Source organism: Pelodiscus sinensis, chromosome 3 (assembly GCF_052426305.1).
Source record: "Pelodiscus sinensis isolate ZL-2025 chromosome 3, ASM5242630v1, whole genome shotgun sequence".
In the NCBI taxonomy this organism is placed as follows: domain Eukaryota; kingdom Metazoa; phylum Chordata; order Testudines; family Trionychidae; genus Pelodiscus; species Pelodiscus sinensis.
In genome coordinates this window covers 122428114-122445694 of record NC_143054.1, presented here as the reverse complement: position 1 = coordinate 122445694, position 17581 = coordinate 122428114, and the positions used below count along the sequence as shown (strand labels likewise).

General features: G+C 68.2%; 42 non-coding genes across 42 annotated transcripts; all 42 read right to left on the bottom strand.

The window, feature by feature from the left end:
• Positions 1–35: 35 nt before the first annotated feature.
• TRNAL-AAG (transfer RNA leucine (anticodon AAG)) lies at positions 36–119 on the bottom strand. The gene has a single exon. It is a non-coding gene; the product is annotated as a tRNA-Leu (tRNA).
• A 257-nt stretch (positions 120–376) lies between these two features.
• On the bottom strand, positions 377–459 carry TRNAL-UAG (transfer RNA leucine (anticodon UAG)). Its single transcript has one exon. It is a non-coding gene; the product is annotated as a tRNA-Leu (tRNA).
• Positions 460–1091: 632 nt separating this feature from the next.
• TRNAL-CAG (transfer RNA leucine (anticodon CAG)) lies at positions 1092–1174 on the bottom strand. Its single transcript has one exon. It is a non-coding gene; the product is annotated as a tRNA-Leu (tRNA).
• A 122-nt stretch (positions 1175–1296) lies between these two features.
• Positions 1297–1380, bottom strand: TRNAL-AAG (transfer RNA leucine (anticodon AAG)). The gene has a single exon. It is a non-coding gene; the product is annotated as a tRNA-Leu (tRNA).
• Positions 1381–1638: 258 nt separating this feature from the next.
• On the bottom strand, positions 1639–1721 carry TRNAL-UAG (transfer RNA leucine (anticodon UAG)). Its single transcript has one exon. It is a non-coding gene; the product is annotated as a tRNA-Leu (tRNA).
• Positions 1722–2353: 632 nt separating this feature from the next.
• TRNAL-CAG (transfer RNA leucine (anticodon CAG)) lies at positions 2354–2436 on the bottom strand. Its single transcript has one exon. It is a non-coding gene; the product is annotated as a tRNA-Leu (tRNA).
• Positions 2437–2558: 122 nt separating this feature from the next.
• Positions 2559–2642, bottom strand: TRNAL-AAG (transfer RNA leucine (anticodon AAG)). The gene has a single exon. It is a non-coding gene; the product is annotated as a tRNA-Leu (tRNA).
• Positions 2643–2899: 257 nt separating this feature from the next.
• Positions 2900–2982, bottom strand: TRNAL-UAG (transfer RNA leucine (anticodon UAG)). The gene has a single exon. It is a non-coding gene; the product is annotated as a tRNA-Leu (tRNA).
• A 632-nt stretch (positions 2983–3614) lies between these two features.
• TRNAL-CAG (transfer RNA leucine (anticodon CAG)) lies at positions 3615–3697 on the bottom strand. The gene has a single exon. It is a non-coding gene; the product is annotated as a tRNA-Leu (tRNA).
• A 122-nt stretch (positions 3698–3819) lies between these two features.
• On the bottom strand, positions 3820–3903 carry TRNAL-AAG (transfer RNA leucine (anticodon AAG)). The gene has a single exon. It is a non-coding gene; the product is annotated as a tRNA-Leu (tRNA).
• Positions 3904–4160: 257 nt separating this feature from the next.
• On the bottom strand, positions 4161–4243 carry TRNAL-UAG (transfer RNA leucine (anticodon UAG)). The gene has a single exon. It is a non-coding gene; the product is annotated as a tRNA-Leu (tRNA).
• A 632-nt stretch (positions 4244–4875) lies between these two features.
• Positions 4876–4958, bottom strand: TRNAL-CAG (transfer RNA leucine (anticodon CAG)). Its single transcript has one exon. It is a non-coding gene; the product is annotated as a tRNA-Leu (tRNA).
• Positions 4959–5080: 122 nt separating this feature from the next.
• Positions 5081–5164, bottom strand: TRNAL-AAG (transfer RNA leucine (anticodon AAG)). The gene has a single exon. It is a non-coding gene; the product is annotated as a tRNA-Leu (tRNA).
• A 263-nt stretch (positions 5165–5427) lies between these two features.
• TRNAL-UAG (transfer RNA leucine (anticodon UAG)) lies at positions 5428–5510 on the bottom strand. Its single transcript has one exon. It is a non-coding gene; the product is annotated as a tRNA-Leu (tRNA).
• A 632-nt stretch (positions 5511–6142) lies between these two features.
• Positions 6143–6225, bottom strand: TRNAL-CAG (transfer RNA leucine (anticodon CAG)). The gene has a single exon. It is a non-coding gene; the product is annotated as a tRNA-Leu (tRNA).
• A 122-nt stretch (positions 6226–6347) lies between these two features.
• TRNAL-AAG (transfer RNA leucine (anticodon AAG)) lies at positions 6348–6431 on the bottom strand. Its single transcript has one exon. It is a non-coding gene; the product is annotated as a tRNA-Leu (tRNA).
• Positions 6432–6693: 262 nt separating this feature from the next.
• TRNAL-UAG (transfer RNA leucine (anticodon UAG)) lies at positions 6694–6776 on the bottom strand. The gene has a single exon. It is a non-coding gene; the product is annotated as a tRNA-Leu (tRNA).
• Positions 6777–7408: 632 nt separating this feature from the next.
• Positions 7409–7491, bottom strand: TRNAL-CAG (transfer RNA leucine (anticodon CAG)). The gene has a single exon. It is a non-coding gene; the product is annotated as a tRNA-Leu (tRNA).
• Positions 7492–7613: 122 nt separating this feature from the next.
• On the bottom strand, positions 7614–7697 carry TRNAL-AAG (transfer RNA leucine (anticodon AAG)). The gene has a single exon. It is a non-coding gene; the product is annotated as a tRNA-Leu (tRNA).
• A 257-nt stretch (positions 7698–7954) lies between these two features.
• On the bottom strand, positions 7955–8037 carry TRNAL-UAG (transfer RNA leucine (anticodon UAG)). Its single transcript has one exon. It is a non-coding gene; the product is annotated as a tRNA-Leu (tRNA).
• Positions 8038–8670: 633 nt separating this feature from the next.
• TRNAL-CAG (transfer RNA leucine (anticodon CAG)) lies at positions 8671–8753 on the bottom strand. The gene has a single exon. It is a non-coding gene; the product is annotated as a tRNA-Leu (tRNA).
• A 122-nt stretch (positions 8754–8875) lies between these two features.
• Positions 8876–8959, bottom strand: TRNAL-AAG (transfer RNA leucine (anticodon AAG)). The gene has a single exon. It is a non-coding gene; the product is annotated as a tRNA-Leu (tRNA).
• A 278-nt stretch (positions 8960–9237) lies between these two features.
• TRNAL-UAG (transfer RNA leucine (anticodon UAG)) lies at positions 9238–9320 on the bottom strand. Its single transcript has one exon. It is a non-coding gene; the product is annotated as a tRNA-Leu (tRNA).
• A 633-nt stretch (positions 9321–9953) lies between these two features.
• On the bottom strand, positions 9954–10036 carry TRNAL-CAG (transfer RNA leucine (anticodon CAG)). The gene has a single exon. It is a non-coding gene; the product is annotated as a tRNA-Leu (tRNA).
• Positions 10037–10158: 122 nt separating this feature from the next.
• On the bottom strand, positions 10159–10242 carry TRNAL-AAG (transfer RNA leucine (anticodon AAG)). Its single transcript has one exon. It is a non-coding gene; the product is annotated as a tRNA-Leu (tRNA).
• A 257-nt stretch (positions 10243–10499) lies between these two features.
• Positions 10500–10582, bottom strand: TRNAL-UAG (transfer RNA leucine (anticodon UAG)). Its single transcript has one exon. It is a non-coding gene; the product is annotated as a tRNA-Leu (tRNA).
• A 632-nt stretch (positions 10583–11214) lies between these two features.
• Positions 11215–11297, bottom strand: TRNAL-CAG (transfer RNA leucine (anticodon CAG)). The gene has a single exon. It is a non-coding gene; the product is annotated as a tRNA-Leu (tRNA).
• A 122-nt stretch (positions 11298–11419) lies between these two features.
• On the bottom strand, positions 11420–11503 carry TRNAL-AAG (transfer RNA leucine (anticodon AAG)). The gene has a single exon. It is a non-coding gene; the product is annotated as a tRNA-Leu (tRNA).
• A 258-nt stretch (positions 11504–11761) lies between these two features.
• TRNAL-UAG (transfer RNA leucine (anticodon UAG)) lies at positions 11762–11844 on the bottom strand. Its single transcript has one exon. It is a non-coding gene; the product is annotated as a tRNA-Leu (tRNA).
• Positions 11845–12476: 632 nt separating this feature from the next.
• Positions 12477–12559, bottom strand: TRNAL-CAG (transfer RNA leucine (anticodon CAG)). The gene has a single exon. It is a non-coding gene; the product is annotated as a tRNA-Leu (tRNA).
• Positions 12560–12681: 122 nt separating this feature from the next.
• Positions 12682–12765, bottom strand: TRNAL-AAG (transfer RNA leucine (anticodon AAG)). The gene has a single exon. It is a non-coding gene; the product is annotated as a tRNA-Leu (tRNA).
• Positions 12766–13038: 273 nt separating this feature from the next.
• On the bottom strand, positions 13039–13121 carry TRNAL-UAG (transfer RNA leucine (anticodon UAG)). Its single transcript has one exon. It is a non-coding gene; the product is annotated as a tRNA-Leu (tRNA).
• A 257-nt stretch (positions 13122–13378) lies between these two features.
• On the bottom strand, positions 13379–13461 carry TRNAL-UAG (transfer RNA leucine (anticodon UAG)). Its single transcript has one exon. It is a non-coding gene; the product is annotated as a tRNA-Leu (tRNA).
• A 632-nt stretch (positions 13462–14093) lies between these two features.
• Positions 14094–14176, bottom strand: TRNAL-CAG (transfer RNA leucine (anticodon CAG)). The gene has a single exon. It is a non-coding gene; the product is annotated as a tRNA-Leu (tRNA).
• A 122-nt stretch (positions 14177–14298) lies between these two features.
• TRNAL-AAG (transfer RNA leucine (anticodon AAG)) lies at positions 14299–14382 on the bottom strand. The gene has a single exon. It is a non-coding gene; the product is annotated as a tRNA-Leu (tRNA).
• A 263-nt stretch (positions 14383–14645) lies between these two features.
• Positions 14646–14728, bottom strand: TRNAL-UAG (transfer RNA leucine (anticodon UAG)). The gene has a single exon. It is a non-coding gene; the product is annotated as a tRNA-Leu (tRNA).
• A 633-nt stretch (positions 14729–15361) lies between these two features.
• Positions 15362–15444, bottom strand: TRNAL-CAG (transfer RNA leucine (anticodon CAG)). Its single transcript has one exon. It is a non-coding gene; the product is annotated as a tRNA-Leu (tRNA).
• Positions 15445–15566: 122 nt separating this feature from the next.
• TRNAL-AAG (transfer RNA leucine (anticodon AAG)) lies at positions 15567–15650 on the bottom strand. The gene has a single exon. It is a non-coding gene; the product is annotated as a tRNA-Leu (tRNA).
• A 258-nt stretch (positions 15651–15908) lies between these two features.
• On the bottom strand, positions 15909–15991 carry TRNAL-UAG (transfer RNA leucine (anticodon UAG)). The gene has a single exon. It is a non-coding gene; the product is annotated as a tRNA-Leu (tRNA).
• A 632-nt stretch (positions 15992–16623) lies between these two features.
• TRNAL-CAG (transfer RNA leucine (anticodon CAG)) lies at positions 16624–16706 on the bottom strand. The gene has a single exon. It is a non-coding gene; the product is annotated as a tRNA-Leu (tRNA).
• A 122-nt stretch (positions 16707–16828) lies between these two features.
• TRNAL-AAG (transfer RNA leucine (anticodon AAG)) lies at positions 16829–16912 on the bottom strand. Its single transcript has one exon. It is a non-coding gene; the product is annotated as a tRNA-Leu (tRNA).
• A 263-nt stretch (positions 16913–17175) lies between these two features.
• Positions 17176–17258, bottom strand: TRNAL-UAG (transfer RNA leucine (anticodon UAG)). Its single transcript has one exon. It is a non-coding gene; the product is annotated as a tRNA-Leu (tRNA).
• Positions 17259–17581: the final 323 nt, after the last annotated feature.

The following is a 17581-nucleotide window of genomic DNA, read 5'->3' as shown; positions in this document are numbered from 1 at the left end:
CGAGACCCAGGCGCCCGGCGGAACTTCCGCCGGCCTGTCAGGGGTGGGATTCGAACCCACGTCTCCGGGGGGAGACTGCGACCTTAACGCAGCGCCTTAGACCGCTCGGCCACCCTGACACGAAAGGGCAAGGCTCACGTCCCTTTGCTGCCGGCGCCCGTGGCAGTGTCACGGGCCGCCCCCGGGGACGGGCTCTGGCTTCCGCCGACCCCGGGGCCAGCAGGCCGGCCTGCTTTCCCACTGAGGCCCCGGGGGCGGGGCGGGGCGGGGCGGGGCGAAACGAAATCCGCCGCTACTCCCCAGCACACCCTCCCCCCCGAAAAAAAAACAAATAAGCAAAGGAAGAGCCCACGCACCTCAGCCCCCACCAGCAGGCTGCCAGGAGTGGGATTTGAACCCACGCCTCCGGAGGAGACTGCGGCCTAAACGCAGCGCCTTGGACCGCTCGGCCATCCTGACAGAGCTGCCCAGCGCTGCTCTCGGGAGCCACGCAAAGAAAACACGCAGCGGCGACGCAGGTGGCGCCCGGGCGCTGCTGGGCGGGTCCCCTTTTGCGGGGTTTTGCTTTGCTTTCTTCGTCAAAACACCCCGTCTGCCGTGAAAGACAAGGTGGTACAAAGCCACTCAAAAGCGGAGACCGAAAAAACACAGCCAAAAGCACGCGCCAGCAGGGGACTGGCTGGGAGCGGGCGCGAAGGCCAGCGCCCTGCTGCCGGAACGAGGCGGCAGTGCCAGCTGCTTCGAGGCGCGTCCGTTCGCGTGACATTTTCTCCCGGGAAAGCGGCCTGCATCGCCCCGTGGTACACAGAGCTCCGCACGGACCGAGACGAAGGAGGGGGGCGGGGCCCGGGGAGCTTGCTGCTGCGAGGGAATTCGCTGCAGTGGCCGAAACCGTCCGACCGCCACCTCCCAGCGAGCCAGGCGCTGAAAGGCCTGCAAGACCCAAGATGGGAGTGCGTGAGGAGAGAGGGAGGAGCCCTCCTAAGCTCGGGGCCCCTCCGCCTCGCCAGCGGCGAGCCCGAAAAGAAATTTGTCCGGTCGCGGAGGGCGCCGCCCGCCGAAAGAGAAAGAAGCGGAGCCGCCAAGGGCCGTGTCAGGGGTGGGATTCGAACCCACGCCTCCGGGGGAGACTGCGACCTGAACGCAGCGCCTTGGACCGCTCGGCCACCCTGACGCCCTGGCCTCCCTGGCGGGGCAGCGCTAAGGCGCACCGCAACCAGAGCCCCCTGGCGGCAGCGGCGGCAAGAAAAGCCCCACGCCGCGAGACCCAGGCGCCCGGCGGAACTTCCGCCGGCCTGTCAGGGGTGGGATTCGAACCCACGTCTCCGGGGGGAGACTGCGACCTTAACGCAGCGCCTTAGACCGCTCGGCCACCCTGACACGAAAGGGCAAGGCTCACGTCCCTTTGCTGCCGGCGCCCGTGGCAGTGTCACGGGCCGCCCCCGGGGACGGGCTCTGGCTTCCGCCGACCCCGGGGCCAGCAGGCCGGCCTGCTTTCCCACTGAGGCCCCGGGGGCGGGGCGGGGCGGGGCGGGGCGAAACGAAATCCGCCGCTACTCCCCAGCACACCCTCCCCCCCCGAAAAAAAAACAAATAAGCAAAGGAAGAGCCCACGCACCTCAGCCCCCACCAGCAGGCTGCCAGGAGTGGGATTTGAACCCACGCCTCCGGAGGAGACTGCGGCCTAAACGCAGCGCCTTGGACCGCTCGGCCATCCTGACAGAGCTGCCCAGCGCTGCTCTCGGGAGCCACGCAAAGAAAACACGCAGCGGCGACGCAGGTGGCGCCCGGGCGCTGCTGGGCGGGTCCCCTTTTGCGGGGTTTTGCTTTGCTTTCTTCGTCAAAACACCCCGTCTGCCGTGAAAGACAAGGTGGTACAAAGCCACTCAAAAGCGGAGACCGAAAAAACACAGCCAAAAGCACGCGCCAGCAGGGGACTGGCTGGGAGCGGGCGCGAAGGCCAGCGCCCTGCTGCCGGAACGAGGCGGCAGTGCCAGCTGCTTCGAGGCGCGTCCGTTCGCGTGACATTTTCTCCCGGGAAAGCGGCCTGCATCGCCCCGTGGTACACAGAGCTCCGCACGGACCGAGACGAAGGAGGGGGGCGGGGCCCGGGGAGCTTGCTGCTGCGAGGGAATTCGCTGCAGTGGCCGAAACCGTCCGACCGCCACCTCCCAGCGAGCCAGGCGCTGAAAGGCCTGCAAGACCCAAGATGGGAGTGCGTGAGGAGAGAGGGAGGAGCCCTCCTAAGCTCGGGGCCCCTCCGCCTCGCCAGCGGCGAGCCCGAAAAGAAATTTGTCCGGTCGCGGAGGGCGCCGCCCGCCGAAAGAGAAAGAAGCGGAGCCGCCAAGGGCCGTGTCAGGGGTGGGATTCGAACCCACGCCTCCGGGGGAGACTGCGACCTGAACGCAGCGCCTTGGACCGCTCGGCCACCCTGACGCCCTGGCCTCCCTGGCGGGGCAGCGCTAAGGCGCACCGCAACCAGAGCCCCCTGGCGGCAGCGGCGGCAAGAAAAGCCCCACGCCGCGAGACCCAGGCGCCCGGCGGAACTTCCGCCGGCCTGTCAGGGGTGGGATTCGAACCCACGTCTCCGGGGGGAGACTGCGACCTTAACGCAGCGCCTTAGACCGCTCGGCCACCCTGACACGAAAGGGCAAGGCTCACGTCCCTTTGCTGCCGGCGCCCGTGGCAGTGTCACGGGCCGCCCCCGGGGACGGGCTCTGGCTTCCGCCGACCCCGGGGCCAGCAGGCCGGCCTGCTTTCCCACTGAGGCCCCGGGGGCGGGGCGGGGCGGGGCGGGGCGAAACGAAATCCGCCGCTACTCCCCAGCACACCCTCCCCCCCGAAAAAAAAACAAATAAGCAAAGGAAGAGCCCACGCACCTCAGCCCCCACCAGCAGGCTGCCAGGAGTGGGATTTGAACCCACGCCTCCGGAGGAGACTGCGGCCTAAACGCAGCGCCTTGGACCGCTCGGCCATCCTGACAGAGCTGCCCAGCGCTGCTCTCGGGAGCCACGCAAAGAAAACACGCAGCGGCGACGCAGGTGGCGCCCGGGCGCTGCTGGGCGGGTCCCCTTTTGCGGGGTTTTGCTTTGCTTTCTTCGTCAAAACACCCCGTCTGCCGTGAAAGACAAGGTGGTACAAAGCCACTCAAAAGCGGAGACCGAAAAAACACAGCCAAAAGCACGCGCCAGCAGGGGACTGGCTGGGAGCGGGCGCGAAGGCCAGCGCCCTGCTGCCGGAACGAGGCGGCAGTGCCAGCTGCTTCGAGGCGCGTCCGTTCGCGTGACATTTTCTCCCGGGAAAGCGGCCTGCATCGCCCCGTGGTACACAGAGCTCCGCACGGACCGAGACGAAGGAGGGGGGCGGGGCCCGGGGAGCTTGCTGCTGCGAGGGAATTCGCTGCAGTGGCCGAAACCGTCCGACCGCCACCTCCCAGCGAGCCAGGCGCTGAAAGGCCTGCAAGACCCAAGATGGGAGTGCGTGAGGAGAGAGGGAGGAGCCCTCCTAAGCTCGGGGCCCCTCCGCCTCGCCAGCGGCGAGCCCGAAAAGAAATTTGTCCGGTCGCGGAGGGCGCCGCCCGCCGAAAGAGAAAGAAGCGGAGCCGCCAAGGGCCGTGTCAGGGGTGGGATTCGAACCCACGCCTCCGGGGGAGACTGCGACCTGAACGCAGCGCCTTGGACCGCTCGGCCACCCTGACGCCCTGGCCTCCCTGGCGGGGCAGTGCTAAGGCGCACCGCAACCAGAGCCCCCTGGCGGCAGCGGCGGCAAGAAAAGCCCCACGCCGCGAGACCCAGGCGCCCGGCGGAACTTCCGCCGGCCTGTCAGGGGTGGGATTCGAACCCACGTCTCCGGGGGGAGACTGCGACCTTAACGCAGCGCCTTAGACCGCTCGGCCACCCTGACACGAAAGGGCAAGGCTCACGTCCCTTTGCTGCCGGCGCCCGTGGCAGTGTCACGGGCCGCCCCCGGGGACGGGCTCTGGCTTCCGCCGACCCCGGGGCCAGCAGGCCGGCCTGCTTTCCCACTGAGGCCCCGGGGGCGGGGCGGGGCGGGGCGGGGCGAAACGAAATCCGCCGCTACTCCCCAGCACACCCTCCCCCCCGAAAAAAAAACAAATAAGCAAAGGAAGAGCCCACGCACCTCAGCCCCCACCAGCAGGCTGCCAGGAGTGGGATTTGAACCCACGCCTCCGGAGGAGACTGCGGCCTAAACGCAGCGCCTTGGACCGCTCGGCCATCCTGACAGAGCTGCCCAGCGCTGCTCTCGGGAGCCACGCAAAGAAAACACGCAGCGGCGACGCAGGTGGCGCCCGGGCGCTGCTGGGCGGGTCCCCTTTTGCGGGGTTTTGCTTTGCTTTCTTCGTCAAAACACCCCGTCTGCCGTGAAAGACAAGGTGGTACAAAGCCACTCAAAAGCGGAGACCGAAAAAACACAGCCAAAAGCACGCGCCAGCAGGGGACTGGCTGGGAGCGGGCGCGAAGGCCAGCGCCCTGCTGCCGGAACGAGGCGGCAGTGCCAGCTGCTTCGAGGCGCGTCCGTTCGCGTGACATTTTCTCCCGGGAAAGCGGCCTGCATCGCCCCGTGGTACACAGAGCTCCGCACGGACCGAGACGAAGGAGGGGGGCGGGGCCCGGGGAGCTTGCTGCTGCGAGGGAATTCGCTGCAGTGGCCGAAACCGTCCGACCGCCACCTCCCAGCGAGCCAGGCGCTGAAAGGCCTGCAAGACCCAAGATGGGAGTGCGTGAGGAGAGAGGGAGGAGCCCTCCTAAGCTCGGGGCCCCTCCGCCTCGCCAGCGGCGAGCCCGAAAAGAAATTTGTCCGGTCGCGGAGGGCGCCGCCCGCCGAAAGAGAAAGAAGCGGAGCCGCCAAGGGCCGTGTCAGGGGTGGGATTCGAACCCACGCCTCCGGGGGAGACTGCGACCTGAACGCAGCGCCTTGGACCGCTCGGCCACCCTGACGCCCTGGCCTCCCTGGCGGGGCAGCGCTAAGGCGCACCGCAACCAGAGCCCCCTGGCGGCAGCGGCGGCAAGAAAAGCCCCACGCCGCGAGACCCAGGCGCCCGGCGGAACTTCCGCCGGCCTGTCAGGGGTGGGATTCGAACCCACGTCTCCGGGGGGAGACTGCGACCTTAACGCAGCGCCTTAGACCGCTCGGCCACCCTGACACGAAAGGGCAAGGCTCACGTCCCTTTGCTGCCGGCGCCCGTGGCAGTGTCACGGGCCGCCCCCGGGGACGGGCTCTGGCTTCCGCCGACCCCGGGGCCAGCAGGCCGGCCTGCTTTCCCACTGAGGCCCCGGGGGCGGGGCGGGGCGGGGCGGGGCGGGGCGAAACGAAATCCGCCGCTACTCCCCAGCACACCCTCCCCCCCCGAAAAAAAAACAAATAAGCAAAGGAAGAGCCCACGCACCTCAGCCCCCACCAGCAGGCTGCCAGGAGTGGGATTTGAACCCACGCCTCCGGAGGAGACTGCGGCCTAAACGCAGCGCCTTGGACCGCTCGGCCATCCTGACAGAGCTGCCCAGCGCTGCTCTCGGGAGCCACGCAAAGAAAACACGCAGCGGCGACGCAGGTGGCGCCCGGGCGCTGCTGGGCGGGTCCCCTTTTGCGGGGTTTTGCTTTGCTTTCTTCGTCAAAACACCCCGTCTGCCGTGAAAGACAAGGTGGTACAAAGCCACTCAAAAGCGGAGACCGAAAAAACACAGCCAAAAGCACGCGCCAGCAGGGGACTGGCTGGGAGCGGGCGCGAAGGCCAGCGCCCTGCTGCCGGAACGAGGCGGCAGTGCCAGCTGCTTCGAGGCGCGTCCGTTCGCGTGACATTTTCTCCCGGGAAAGCGGCCTGCATCGCCCCGTGGTACACAGAGCTCCGCACGGACCGAGACGAAGGAGGGGGGCGGGGCCCGGGGAGCTTGCTGCTGCGAGGGAATTCGCTGCAGTGGCCGAAACCGTCCGACCGCCACCTCCCAGCGAGCCAGGCGCTGAAAGGCCTGCAAGACCCAAGATGGGAGTGCGTGAGGAGAGAGGGAGGAGCCCTCCTAAGCTCGGGGCCCCTCCGCCTCGCCAGCGGCGAGCCCGAAAAGAAATTTGTCCGGTCGCGGAGGGCGCCGCCCGCCGAAAGAGAAAGAAGCGGAGCCGCCAAGGGCCGTGTCAGGGGTGGGATTCGAACCCACGCCTCCGGGGGAGACTGCGACCTGAACGCAGCGCCTTGGACCGCTCGGCCACCCTGACGCCCTGGCCTCCCTGGCGGGGCAGCGCTAAGGCGCACCGCAACCAGAGCCCCCTGGCGGCAGCGGCGGCAAGAAAAGCCCCACGCCGCGAGACCCAGGCGCCCGGCGGAACTTCCGCCGGCCTGTCAGGGGTGGGATTCGAACCCACGTCTCCAGGGGGAGACTGCGACCTTAACGCAGCGCCTTAGACCGCTCGGCCACCCTGACACGAAAGGGCAAGGCTCACGTCCCTTTGCTGCCGGCGCCCGTGGCAGTGTCACGGGCCGCCCCCGGGGACGGGCTCTGGCTTCCGCCGACCCCGGGGCCAGCAGGCCGGCCTGCTTTCCCACTGAGGCCCCGGGGGCGGGGGGGGCGGGGCGGGGCGGGGCGAAACGAAATCCGCCGCTACTCCCCAGCACACCCTCCCCCCCCGAAAAAAAAACAAATAAGCAAAGGAAGAGCCCACGCACCTCAGCCCCCACCAGCAGGCTGCCAGGAGTGGGATTTGAACCCACGCCTCCGGAGGAGACTGCGGCCTAAACGCAGCGCCTTGGACCGCTCGGCCATCCTGACAGAGCTGCCCAGCGCTGCTCTCGGGAGCCACGCAAAGAAAACACGCAGCGGCGACGCAGGTGGCGCCCGGGCGCTGCTGGGCGGGTCCCCTTTTGCGGGGTTTTGCTTTGCTTTCTTCGTCAAAACACCCCGTCTGCCGTGAAAGACAAGGTGGTACAAAGCCACTCAAAAGCGGAGACCGAAAAAACACAGCCAAAAGCACGCGCCAGCAGGGGACTGGCTGGGAGCGGGCGCGAAGGCCAGCGCCCTGCTGCCGGAACGAGGCGGCAGTGCCAGCTGCTTCGAGGCGCGTCCGTTCGCGTGACATTTTCTCCCGGGAAAGCGGCCTGCATCGCCCCGTGGTACACAGAGCTCCGCACGGACCGAGACGAAGGAGGGGGGCGGGGCCCGGGGAGCTTGCTGCTGCGAGGGAATTCGCTGCAGTGGCCGAAACCGTCCGACCGCCACCTCCCAGCGAGCCAGGCGCTGAAAGGCCTGCAAGACCCAAGATGGGAGTGCGTGAGGAGAGAGGGAGGAGCCCTCCTAAGCTCGGGGCCCCTCCGCCTCGCCAGCGGCGAGCCCGAAAAGAAATTTGTCCGGTCGCGGAGGGCGCCGCCCGCCGAAAGAGAAAGAAGCGGAGCCGCCAAGGGCCGTGTCAGGGGTGGGATTCGAACCCACGCCTCCGGGGGAGACTGCGACCTGAACGCAGCGCCTTGGACCGCTCGGCCACCCTGACGCCCTGGCCTCTCTGGCGGGGCAGCGCTAAGGCGCACCGCAACCAGAGCCCCCTGGCGGCAGCGGCGGCAAGAAAAGCCCCACGCCGCGAGACCCAGGCGCCCGGCGGAACTTCCGCCTGCCTGTCAGGGGTGGGATTCGAACCCACGTCTCCAGGGGGAGACTGCGACCTTAACGCAGCGCCTTAGACCGCTCGGCCACCCTGACACGAAAGGGCAAGGCTCACGTCCCTTTGCTGCCGGCGCCCGTGGCAGTGTCACGGGCCGCCCCCGGGGACGGGCTCTGGCTTCCGCCGACCCCGGGGCCAGCAGGCCGGCCTGCTTTCCCACTGAGGCCCGGGGGCGGGGCGGGGCGGGGCGGGGCGAAACGAAATCCGCCGCTACTCCCCAGCACACCCTCCCCCCCCGAAAAAAAAACAAATAAGCAAAGGAAGAGCCCACGCACCTCAGCCCCCACCAGCAGGCTGCCAGGAGTGGGATTTGAACCCACGCCTCCGGAGGAGACTGCGGCCTAAACGCAGCGCCTTGGACCGCTCGGCCATCCTGACAGAGCTGCCCAGCGCTGCTCTCGGGAGCCACGCAAAGAAAACACGCAGCGGCGACGCAGGTGGCGCCCGGGCGCTGCTGGGCGGGTCCCCTTTTGCGGGGTTTTGCTTTGCTTTCTTCGTCAAAACACCCCGTCTGCCGTGAAAGACAAGGTGGTACAAAGCCACTCATAAAGCGGAGACCGAAAAAACACAGCCAAAAGCACGCGCCAGCAGGGGACTGGCTGGGAGCGGGCGCGAAGGCCAGCGCCCTGCTGCCGGAACGAGGCGGCAGTGCCAGCTGCTTCGAGGCGCGTCCGTTCGCGTGACATTTTCTCCCGGGAAAGCGGCCTGCATCGCCCCGTGCTACACAGAGCTCCGCACGGACCGAGACGAAGGAGGGGGGCGGGGCCCGGGGAGCTTGCTGCTGCGAGGGAATTCGCTGCAGTGGCCGAAACCGTCCGACCGCCACCTCCCAGCGAGCCAGGCGCTGAAAGGCCTGCAAGACCCAAGATGGGAGTGCGTGAGGAGAGAGGGAGGAGCCCTCCTAAGCTCGGGGCCCCTCCGCCTCGCCAGCGGCGAGCCCGAAAAGAAATTTGTCCGGTCGCGGAGGGCGCCGCCCGCCGAAAGAGAAAGAAGCGGAGCCGCCAAGGGCCGTGTCAGGGGTGGGATTCGAACCCACGCCTCCGGGGGAGACTGCGACCTGAACGCAGTGCCTTGGACCGCTCGGCCACCCTGACGCCCTGGCCTCCCTGGCGGGGCAGCGCTAAGGCGCACCGCAACCAGAGCCCCCTGGTGGCAGCGGCGGCAAGAAAAGCACCACGCCGCGAGACCCAGGCGCCCGGCGAAACTTCCGCCGGCCTGTCAGGGGTGGGATTCGAACCCACGTCTCCGGGGGGAGACTGCGACCTTAACGCAGCGCCTTAGACCGCTCGGCCACCCTGACACGAAAGGGCAAGGCTCACGTCCCTTTGCTGCCGGCGCCCGTGGCAGTGTCACGGGCCGCCCCCGGGGACGGGCTCTGGCTTCCGCCGACCCCGGGGCCAGCAGGCCAGCCTGCTTTCCCACTGAGGCCCCGGGGGCGGGGCGGGGCGGGGCGGGGCGGGGCGGGGCGGGGCGGGGCGAAACGAAATCCGCCGCTACTCCCCAGCACACCCTCCCCCCCCGAAAAAAAAACAAATAAGCAAAGGAAGAGCCCACGCACCTCAGCCCCCACCAGCAGGCTGCCAGGAGTGGGATTTGAACCCACGCCTCCGGAGGAGACTGCGGCCTAAACGCAGCGCCTTGGACCGCTCGGCCATCCTGACAGAGCTGCCCAGTGCTGCTCTCGGGAGCCACGCAAAGAAAACACGCAGCGGCGACGCAGGTGGCGCCCGGGCGCTGCTGGGCGGGTCCCCTTTTGCGGGGTTTTGCTTTGCTTTCTTCGTCAAAACACCCCGTCTGCCGTGAAAGACAAGGTGGTACAAAGCCACTCATAAAGCGGAGACCGAAAAAACACAGCCAAAAGCACGCGCCAGCAGGGGACTGGCTGGGAGCGGGCGCGAAGGCCAGCGCCCTGCTGCCGGAACGAGGCGGCAGTGCCAGCTGCTTCGAGGCGCGTCCGTTCGCGTGACATTTTCTCCCGGGAAAGCGGCCTGCATCGCCCCGTGCTACACAGAGCTCCGCACGGACCGAGACGAAGGAGGGGGGCGGGGCCCGGGGAGCTTGCTGCTGCGAGGGAATTCGCTGCAGTGGCCGAAACCGTCCGACCGCCACCTCCCAGCGAGCCAGGCGCTGAAAGGCCTGCAAGACCCAAGATGGGAGTGCGTGAGGAGAGAGGGAGGAGCCCTCCTAAGCTCGGGGCCCCTCCGCCTCGCCAGCGGCGAGCCCGAAAAGAAATTTGTCCGGTCGCGGAGGGCGCCGCCCGCCGAAAGAGAAAGAAGCGGAGCCGCCAAGGGCCGTGTCAGGGGTGGGATTCGAACCCACGCCTCCGGGGGAGACTGCGACCTGAACGCAGCGCCTTGGACCGCTCGGCCACCCTGACGCCCTGCCCTCCGTGGCGGGGCAGCGCTAAGGCGCACCGCAACCAGAGCCCCCTGGCGGCAGCGGCGGCAAGAAAAGCCCCACGCCGCGAGACCCAGGCGCCCGGCGGAACTTCCGCCGGCCTGTCAGGGGTGGGATTCGAACCCACGTCTCCGGGGGGAGACTGCGACCTTAACGCAGCGCCTTAGACCGCTCGGCCACCCTGACACGAAAGGGCAAGGCTCACGTCCCTTTGCTGCCGGCGCCCGTGGCAGTGTCACGGGCCGCCCCCGGGGACGGGCTCTGGCTTCCGCCGACCCCGGGGCCAGCAGGCCGGCCTGCTTTCCCACTGAGGCCCCGGGGGCGGGGCGGGGCGGGGCGGGGCGAAACGAAATCCGCCGCTACTCCCCAGCACACCCTCCCCCCCGGAAAAAAAACAAATAAGCAAAGGAAGAGCCCACGCACCTCAGCCCCCACCAGCAGGCTGCCAGGAGTGGGATTTGAACCCACGCCTCCGGAGGAGACTGCGGCCTAAACGCAGCGCCTTGGACCGCTCGGCCATCCTGACAGAGCTGCCCAGCGCTGCTCTCGGGAGCCACGCAAAGAAAACACGCAGCGGCGACGCAGGTGGCGCCCGGGCGCTGCTGGGCGGGTCCCCTTTTGCGGGGTTTTGCTTTGCTTTCTTCGTCAAAACACCCCGTCTGCCGTGAAAGACAAGGTGGTACAAAGCCACTCAGAAGCGGAGACCGAAAAAACACAGCCAAAAGCACGCGCCAGCAGGGGACTGGCTGGGAGCGGGCGCGAAGGCCAGCGCCCTGCTGCCGGAACGAGGCGGCAGTGCCAGCTGCTTCGAGGCGCGTCCGTTCGCGTGACATTTTCTCCCGGGAAAGCGGCCTGCATCGCCCCGTGCTACACAGAGCTCCGCACGGACCGAGACGAAGGAGGGGGGCGGGGCCCGGGGAGCTTGCTGCTGCGAGGGAATTCGCTGCAGTGGCCGAAACCGTCCGACCGCCACCTCCCAGCGAGCCAGGCGCTGAAAGGCCTGCAAGACCCAAGATGGGAGTGCGTGAGGAGAGAGGGAGGAGCCCTCCTAAGCTCGGGGCCCCTCCGCCTCGCCAGCGGCGAGCCCGAAAAGAAATTTGTCCGGTCGCGGAGGGCGCCGCCCGCCGAAAGAGAAAGAAGCGGAGCCGCCAAGGGCCGTGTCAGGGGTGGGATTCGAACCCACGCCTCCGGGGGAGACTGCGACCTGAACGCAGCGCCTTGGACCGCTCGGCCACCCTGACACCCTGGCCTCCCTGGCGGGGCAGCGCTAAGGCGCACCGCAACCAGAGCCCCCTGGCGGCAGCGGCGGCAAGAAAAGCCCCACGCCGCGAGACCCAGGCGCCCGGCGGAACTTCCGCCGGCCTGTCAGGGGTGGGATTCGAACCCACGTCTCCGGGGGGAGACTGCGACCTTAACGCAGCGCCTTAGACCGCTCGGCCACCCTGACACGAAAGGGCAAGGCTCACGTCCCTTTGCTGCCGGCGCCCGTGGCAGTGTCACGGGCCGCCCCCGGGGACGGGCTCTGGCTTCCGCCGACCCCGGGGCCAGCAGGCCGGCCTGCTTTCCCACTGAGGCCCCGGGGGCGGGGCGGGGCGGGGCGGGGCGAAACGAAATCCGCCGCTACTCCCCAGCACACCCTCCCCCCCCGAAAAAAAAACAAATAAGCAAAGGAAGAGCCCACGCACCTCAGCCCCCACCAGCAGGCTGCCAGGAGTGGGATTTGAACCCACGCCTCCGGAGGAGACTGCGGCCTAAACGCAGCGCCTTGGACCGCTCGGCCATCCTGACAGAGCTGCCCAGCGCTGCTCTCGGGAGCCACGCAAAGAAAACACGCAGCGGCGACGCAGGTGGCGCCCGGGCGCTGCTGGGCGGGTCCCCTTTTGCGGGGTTTTGCTTTGCTTTCTTCGTCAAAACACCCCGTCTGCCGTGAAAGACAAGGTGGTACAAAGCCACTCAGAAGCGGAGACCGAAAAAACACAGCCAAAAGCACGCGCCAGCAGGGGACTGGCTGGGAGCGGGCGCGAAGGCCAGCGCCCTGCTGCCGGAACGAGGCGGCAGTGCCAGCTGCTTCGAGGCGCGTCTGTTCGCGTGACATTTTCTCCCGGGAAAGCGGCCTGCATCGCCCCGTGGTACACAGAGCTCCGCACGGACCGAGACGAAGGAGGGGGGCGGGGCCCGGGGAGCTTGCTGCTGCGAGGGAATTCGCTGCAGTGGCCGAAACCGTCCGACCGCCACCTCCCAGCGAGCCAGGCGCTGAAAGGCCTGCAAGACCCAAGATGGGAGTGCGTGAGGAGAGAGGGAGGAGCCCTCCTAAGCTCGGGGCCCCTCCGCCTCGCCAGCGGCGAGCCCGAAAAGAAATTTGTCCGGTCGCGGAGGGCGCCGCCCGCCGAAAGAGAAAGAAGCGGAGCCGCCAAGGGCCGTGTCAGGGGTGGGATTCGAACCCACGCCTCCGGGGGAGACTGCGACCTGAACGCAGCGCCTTGGACCGCTCGGCCACCCTGACGTTCTGGCCTCCCTGGCGGGGCAGCGCTAAGGCGCACCGCAACCAGAGCCCCCTGGCGGCAGCGGCGGCAAGAAAAGGCCCACGCCGCGAGACCCAGGCGCCCGGCGGAACTTCCGCCGGCCTGTCAGGGGTGGGATTCGAACACACGTCTCCGGGGGGAGACTGCGACCTTAACGCAGCACCTTAAACCGCTCGGCCACCCTGACACGAAAGGGCAAGGCTCACGTCCCTTTGCTGCGGGCGCCCGTGGCAGTGTCACGGGCCGCCCCCGGGGACGGGCTCTGGCTTCCGCCGACCCCGGGGCCAGCAGGCCAGCCTGCTTTCCCACTGAGGCCTCGGGGGCGGGGCGGGGCGGGGCGGGGCGGGGCGGGGCGGGGCGAAACGAAATCCGCCGCTACTCCCCAGCACACCCTCCCCCCCCGAAAAAAAAACAAATAAGCAAAGGAAGAGCCCACGCACCTCAGCCCCCACCAGCAGGCTGCCAGGAGTGGGATTTGAACCCACGCCTCCGGAGGAGACTGCGGCCTAAACGCAGCGCCTTGGACCGCTCGGCCACCCTGACACGAAAGGGCAAGGCTCACGTCCCTTTGCTGCCGGCGCCCGTGGCAGTGTCACGGGCCGCCCCCGGGGACGGGCTCTGGCTTCCGCCGACCCCGGGGCCAGCAGGCCGGCCTGCTTTCCCACTGAGGCCCCGGGGGCGGGGCGGGGCGGGGCGGGGCGAAACGAAATCCGCCGCTACTCCCCAGCACACCCTCCCCCCCGAAAAAAAAACAAATAAGCAAAGGAAGAGCCCACGCACCTCAGCCCCCACCAGCAGGCTGCCAGGAGTGGGATTTGAACCCACGCCTCCGGAGGAGACTGCGGCCTAAACGCAGCGCCTTGGACCGCTCAGCCATCCTGACAGAGCTGCCCAGCGCTGCTCTCGGGAGCCACGCAAAGAAAACACGCAGCGGCGACGCAGGTGGCGCCCGGGCGCTGCTGGGCGGGTCCCCTTTTGCGGGGTTTTGCTTTGCTTTCTTCGTCAAAACACCCCGTCTGCCGTGAAAGACAAGGTGGTACAAAGCCACTCAAAAGCGGAGACCGAAAAAACACAGCCAAAAGCACGCGCCAGCAGGGGACTGGCTGGGAGCGGGCGCGAAGGCCAGCGCCCTGCTGCCGGAACGAGGCGGCAGTGCCAGCTGTTTCGAGGCGCGTCCGTTCGCGTGACATTTTCTCCCGGGAAAGCGGCCTGCATCGCCCCGTGGTACACAGAGCTCCGCACGGACCGAGACGAAGGAGGGGGGCGGGGCCCGGGGAGCTTGCTGCTGCGAGGGAATTCGCTGCAGTGGCCGAAACCGTCCGACCGCCACCTCCCAGCGAGCCAGGCGCTGAAAGGCCTGCAAGACCCAAGATGGGAGTGCGTGAGGAGAGAGGGAGGAGCCCTCCTAAGCTCGGGGCCCCTCCGCCTCGCCAGCGGCGAGCCCGAAAAGAAATTTGTCCGGTCGCGGAGGGCACCGCCCGCCGAAAGAGAAAGAAGCGGAGCCGCCAAGGGCCGTGTCAGGGGTGGGATTCGAACCCACGCCTCCGGGGGAGACTGCGACCTGAACGCAGCGCCTTGGACCGCTCGGCCACCCTGACGCCCTGGCCTCCCTAGCGGGGCAGCGCTAAGGCGCACCGCAACCAGAGCCCCCTGGCGGCAGCGGCGGCAAGAAAAGCCCCACGCCGCGAGACCCAGGCGCCCGGCGGAACTTCCGCCGGCCTGTCAGAGGTGGGATTCGAACCCACGTCTCCGGGGGGAGACTGCGACCTTAACGCAGCGCCTTAGACCGCTCGGCCACCCTGACACGAAAGGGCAAGGCTCACGTCCCTTTGCTGCCGGCGCCCGTGGCAGTGTCACGGGCCGCCCCCGGGGACGGGCTCTGGCTTCCGCCGACCCCGGGGCCAGCAGGCCGGCCTGCTTTCCCACTGAGGCCCCGGGGGCGGGGCGGGGCGGGGCGGGGCGGGGCGAAACGAAATCCGCCGCTACTCCCCAGCACACCCTCCCCCCCCGAAAAAAAAACAAATAAGCAAAGGAAGAGCCCACGCACCTCAGCCCCCACCAGCAGGCTGCCAGGAGTGGGATTTGAACCCACGCCTCCGGAGGAGACTGCGGCCTAAACGCAGCGCCTTGGACCGCTCGGCCATCCTGACAGAGCTGCCCAGCGCTGCTCTCGGGAGCCACGCAAAGAAAACACGCAGCGGCGACGCAGGTGGCGCCCGGGCGCTGCTGGGCGGGTCCCCTTTTGCGGGGTTTTGCTTTGCTTTCTTCGTCAAAACACCCCGTCTGCCGTGAAAGACAAGGTGGTACAAAGCCACTCATAAAGCGGAGACCGAAAAAACACAGCCAAAAGCACGCGCCAGCAGGGGACTGGCTGGGAGCGGGCGCGAAGGCCAGCGCCCTGCTGCCGGAACGAGGCGGCAGTGCCAGCTGCTTCGAGGCGCGTCCGTTCGCGTGACATTTTCTCCCGGGAAAGCGGCCTGCATCGCCCCGTGCTACACAGAGCTCCGCACGGACCGAGACGAAGGAGGGGGGCGGGGCCCGGGGAGCTTGCTGCTGCGAGGGAATTCGCTGCAGTGGCCGAAACCGTCCGACCGCCACCTCCCAGCGAGCCAGGCGCTGAAAGGCCTGCAAGACCCAAGATGGGAGTGCGTGAGGAGAGAGGGAGGAGCCCTCCTAAGCTCGGGGCCCCTCCGCCTCGCCAGCGGCGAGCCCGAAAAGAAATTTGTCCGGTCGCGGAGGGCGCCGCCCGCCGAAAGAGAAAGAAGCGGAGCCGCCAAGGGCCGTGTCAGGGGTGGGATTCAAACCCACGCCTCCGGGGGAGACTGCGACCTGAACGCAGCGCCTTGGACCGCTCGGCCACCCTGACGCCCTGGCCTCCCTGGCGGGGCAGTGCTAAGGCGCACCGCAACCAGAGCCCCCTGGCGGCAGCGGCGGCAAGAAAAGCCCCACGCCGCGAGACCCAGGCGCCCGGCGGAACTTCCGCCGGCCTGTCAGGGGTGGGATTCGAACCCACGTCTCCGGGGGGAGACTGCGACCTTAACGCAGCGCCTTAGACCGCTCGGCCACCCTGACACGAAAGGGCAAGGCTCACGTCCCTTTGCTGCCGGCGCCCGTGGCAGTGTCACGGGCCGCCCCCGGGGACGGGCTCTGGCTTCCGCCGACCCCGGGGCCAGCAGGCCGGCCTGCTTTCCCACTGAGGCCCCGGGGGGGGGGCGGGGCTGGGCGGGGCGAAACGAAATCCGCCGCTACTCCCCAGCACACCCTCCCCCCCCCGAAAAAAAACAAATAAGCAAAGGAAGAGCCCACGCACCTCAGCCCCCACCAGCAGGCTGCCAGGAGTGGGATTTGAACCCACGCCTCCGGAGGAGACTGCGGCCTAAACGCAGCGCCTTGGACCGCTCGGCCATCCTGACAGAACTGCCCAGCGCTGCTCTCGGGAGCCACGCAAAGAAAACACGCAGCGGCGACGCAGGTGGCGCCCGGGCGCTGCTGGGCGGGTCCCCTTTTGCGGGGTTTTGCTTTGCTTTCTTCGTCAAAACACCCCGTCTGCCGTGAAAGACAAGGTGGTACAAAGCCATTCAAAAGCGGAGACCGAAAAAACACAGCCAAAAGCACGCGCCAGCAGGGGACTGGCTGGGAGCGGGCGCGAAGGCCAGCGCCCTGCTGCCGGAACGAGGCGGCAGTGCCAGCTGCTTCGAGGCGCGTCCGTTCGCGTGACATTTTCTCCCGGGAAAGCGGCCTGCATCGCCCCGTGGTACACAGAGCTCAGCACGGACTGAGACGAAGGAGGGGGGCGGGGCCCGGGGAGCTTGCTGCTGCGAGGGAATTCGCTGCAGTGGCCGAAACCGTCCGACCGCCACCTCCCAGCGAGCCAGGCGCTGAAAGGCCTGCAAGACCCAAGATGGGAGTGCGTGAGGAGAGAGGGAGGAGCCCTCCTAAGCTCGGGGCCCCTCCGCCTCGCCAGCGGCGAGCCCGAAAAGAAATTTGTCCGGTCGCGGAGGGCGCCGCCCGCCGAAAGAGAAAGAAGCAGAGACGCCAAGGGCCGTGTCAGGGGTGGGATTCGAACCCACGCCTCTGGGGGAGACTGCGACCTGAACGCAGCGCCTTGGACCGCTCGGCCACCCTGACGCCCTGGCCTCCCTGGCGGGGCAGCGCTAAGGCGCACCGCAACCAGAGCCCCCTGGCGGCAGCGGCGGCAAGAAAAGCCCCACGCCGCGAGACCCAGGCGCCCGGCGGAACTTCCGCCGGCCTGTCAGGGGTGGGATTCGAACCCACGTCTCCGGGGGGACACTGCGACCTTAACGCAGCGCCTTAGACCGCTCGGCCACCCTGACACGAAAGGGCAAGGCTCACGTCCCTTTGCTGCCGGCGCCCGTGGCAGTGTCACGGGCCGCCCCCGGGGACGGGCTCTGGCTTCCGCCGACCCCGGGGCCAGCAGGCCGGCCTGCTTTCCCACTGAGGCCCCGGGGGCGGGGCGGGGCGGGGCGGGGCGGGGCGAAACGAAATCCGCCGCTACTCCCCAGCACACCCTCCCCCCCCGAAAAAAAAACAAATAAGCAAAGGAAGAGCCCATGCACCTCAGCCCCCACCAGCAGGCTGCCAGGAGTGGGATTTGAACCCACGCCTCCGGAGGAGACTGCGGCCTAAACGCAGCGCCTTGGACCCCTCGGCCATCCTGACAGAGCTGCCCAGTGCTGCTCTCGGGAGCCACGCAAAGAAAACACGCAGCGGCGACGCAGGTGGCGCCCGGGCGCTGCTGGGCGGGTCCCCTTTTGCGGGGTTTTGCTTTGCTTTCTTCGTCAAAACACCCCGTCTGCCGTGAAAGACAAGGTGGTACAAAGCCATTCAAAAGCGGAGACCGAAAAAACACAGCCAAAAGCACGCGCCAGCAGGGGACTGGCTGGGAGCGGGCGCGAAGGCCAGCGCCCTGCTGCCGGAACGAGGCGGCAGTGCCAGCTGCTTCGAGGCGCGTCCGTTCGCGTGACATTTTCTCCCGGGAAAGC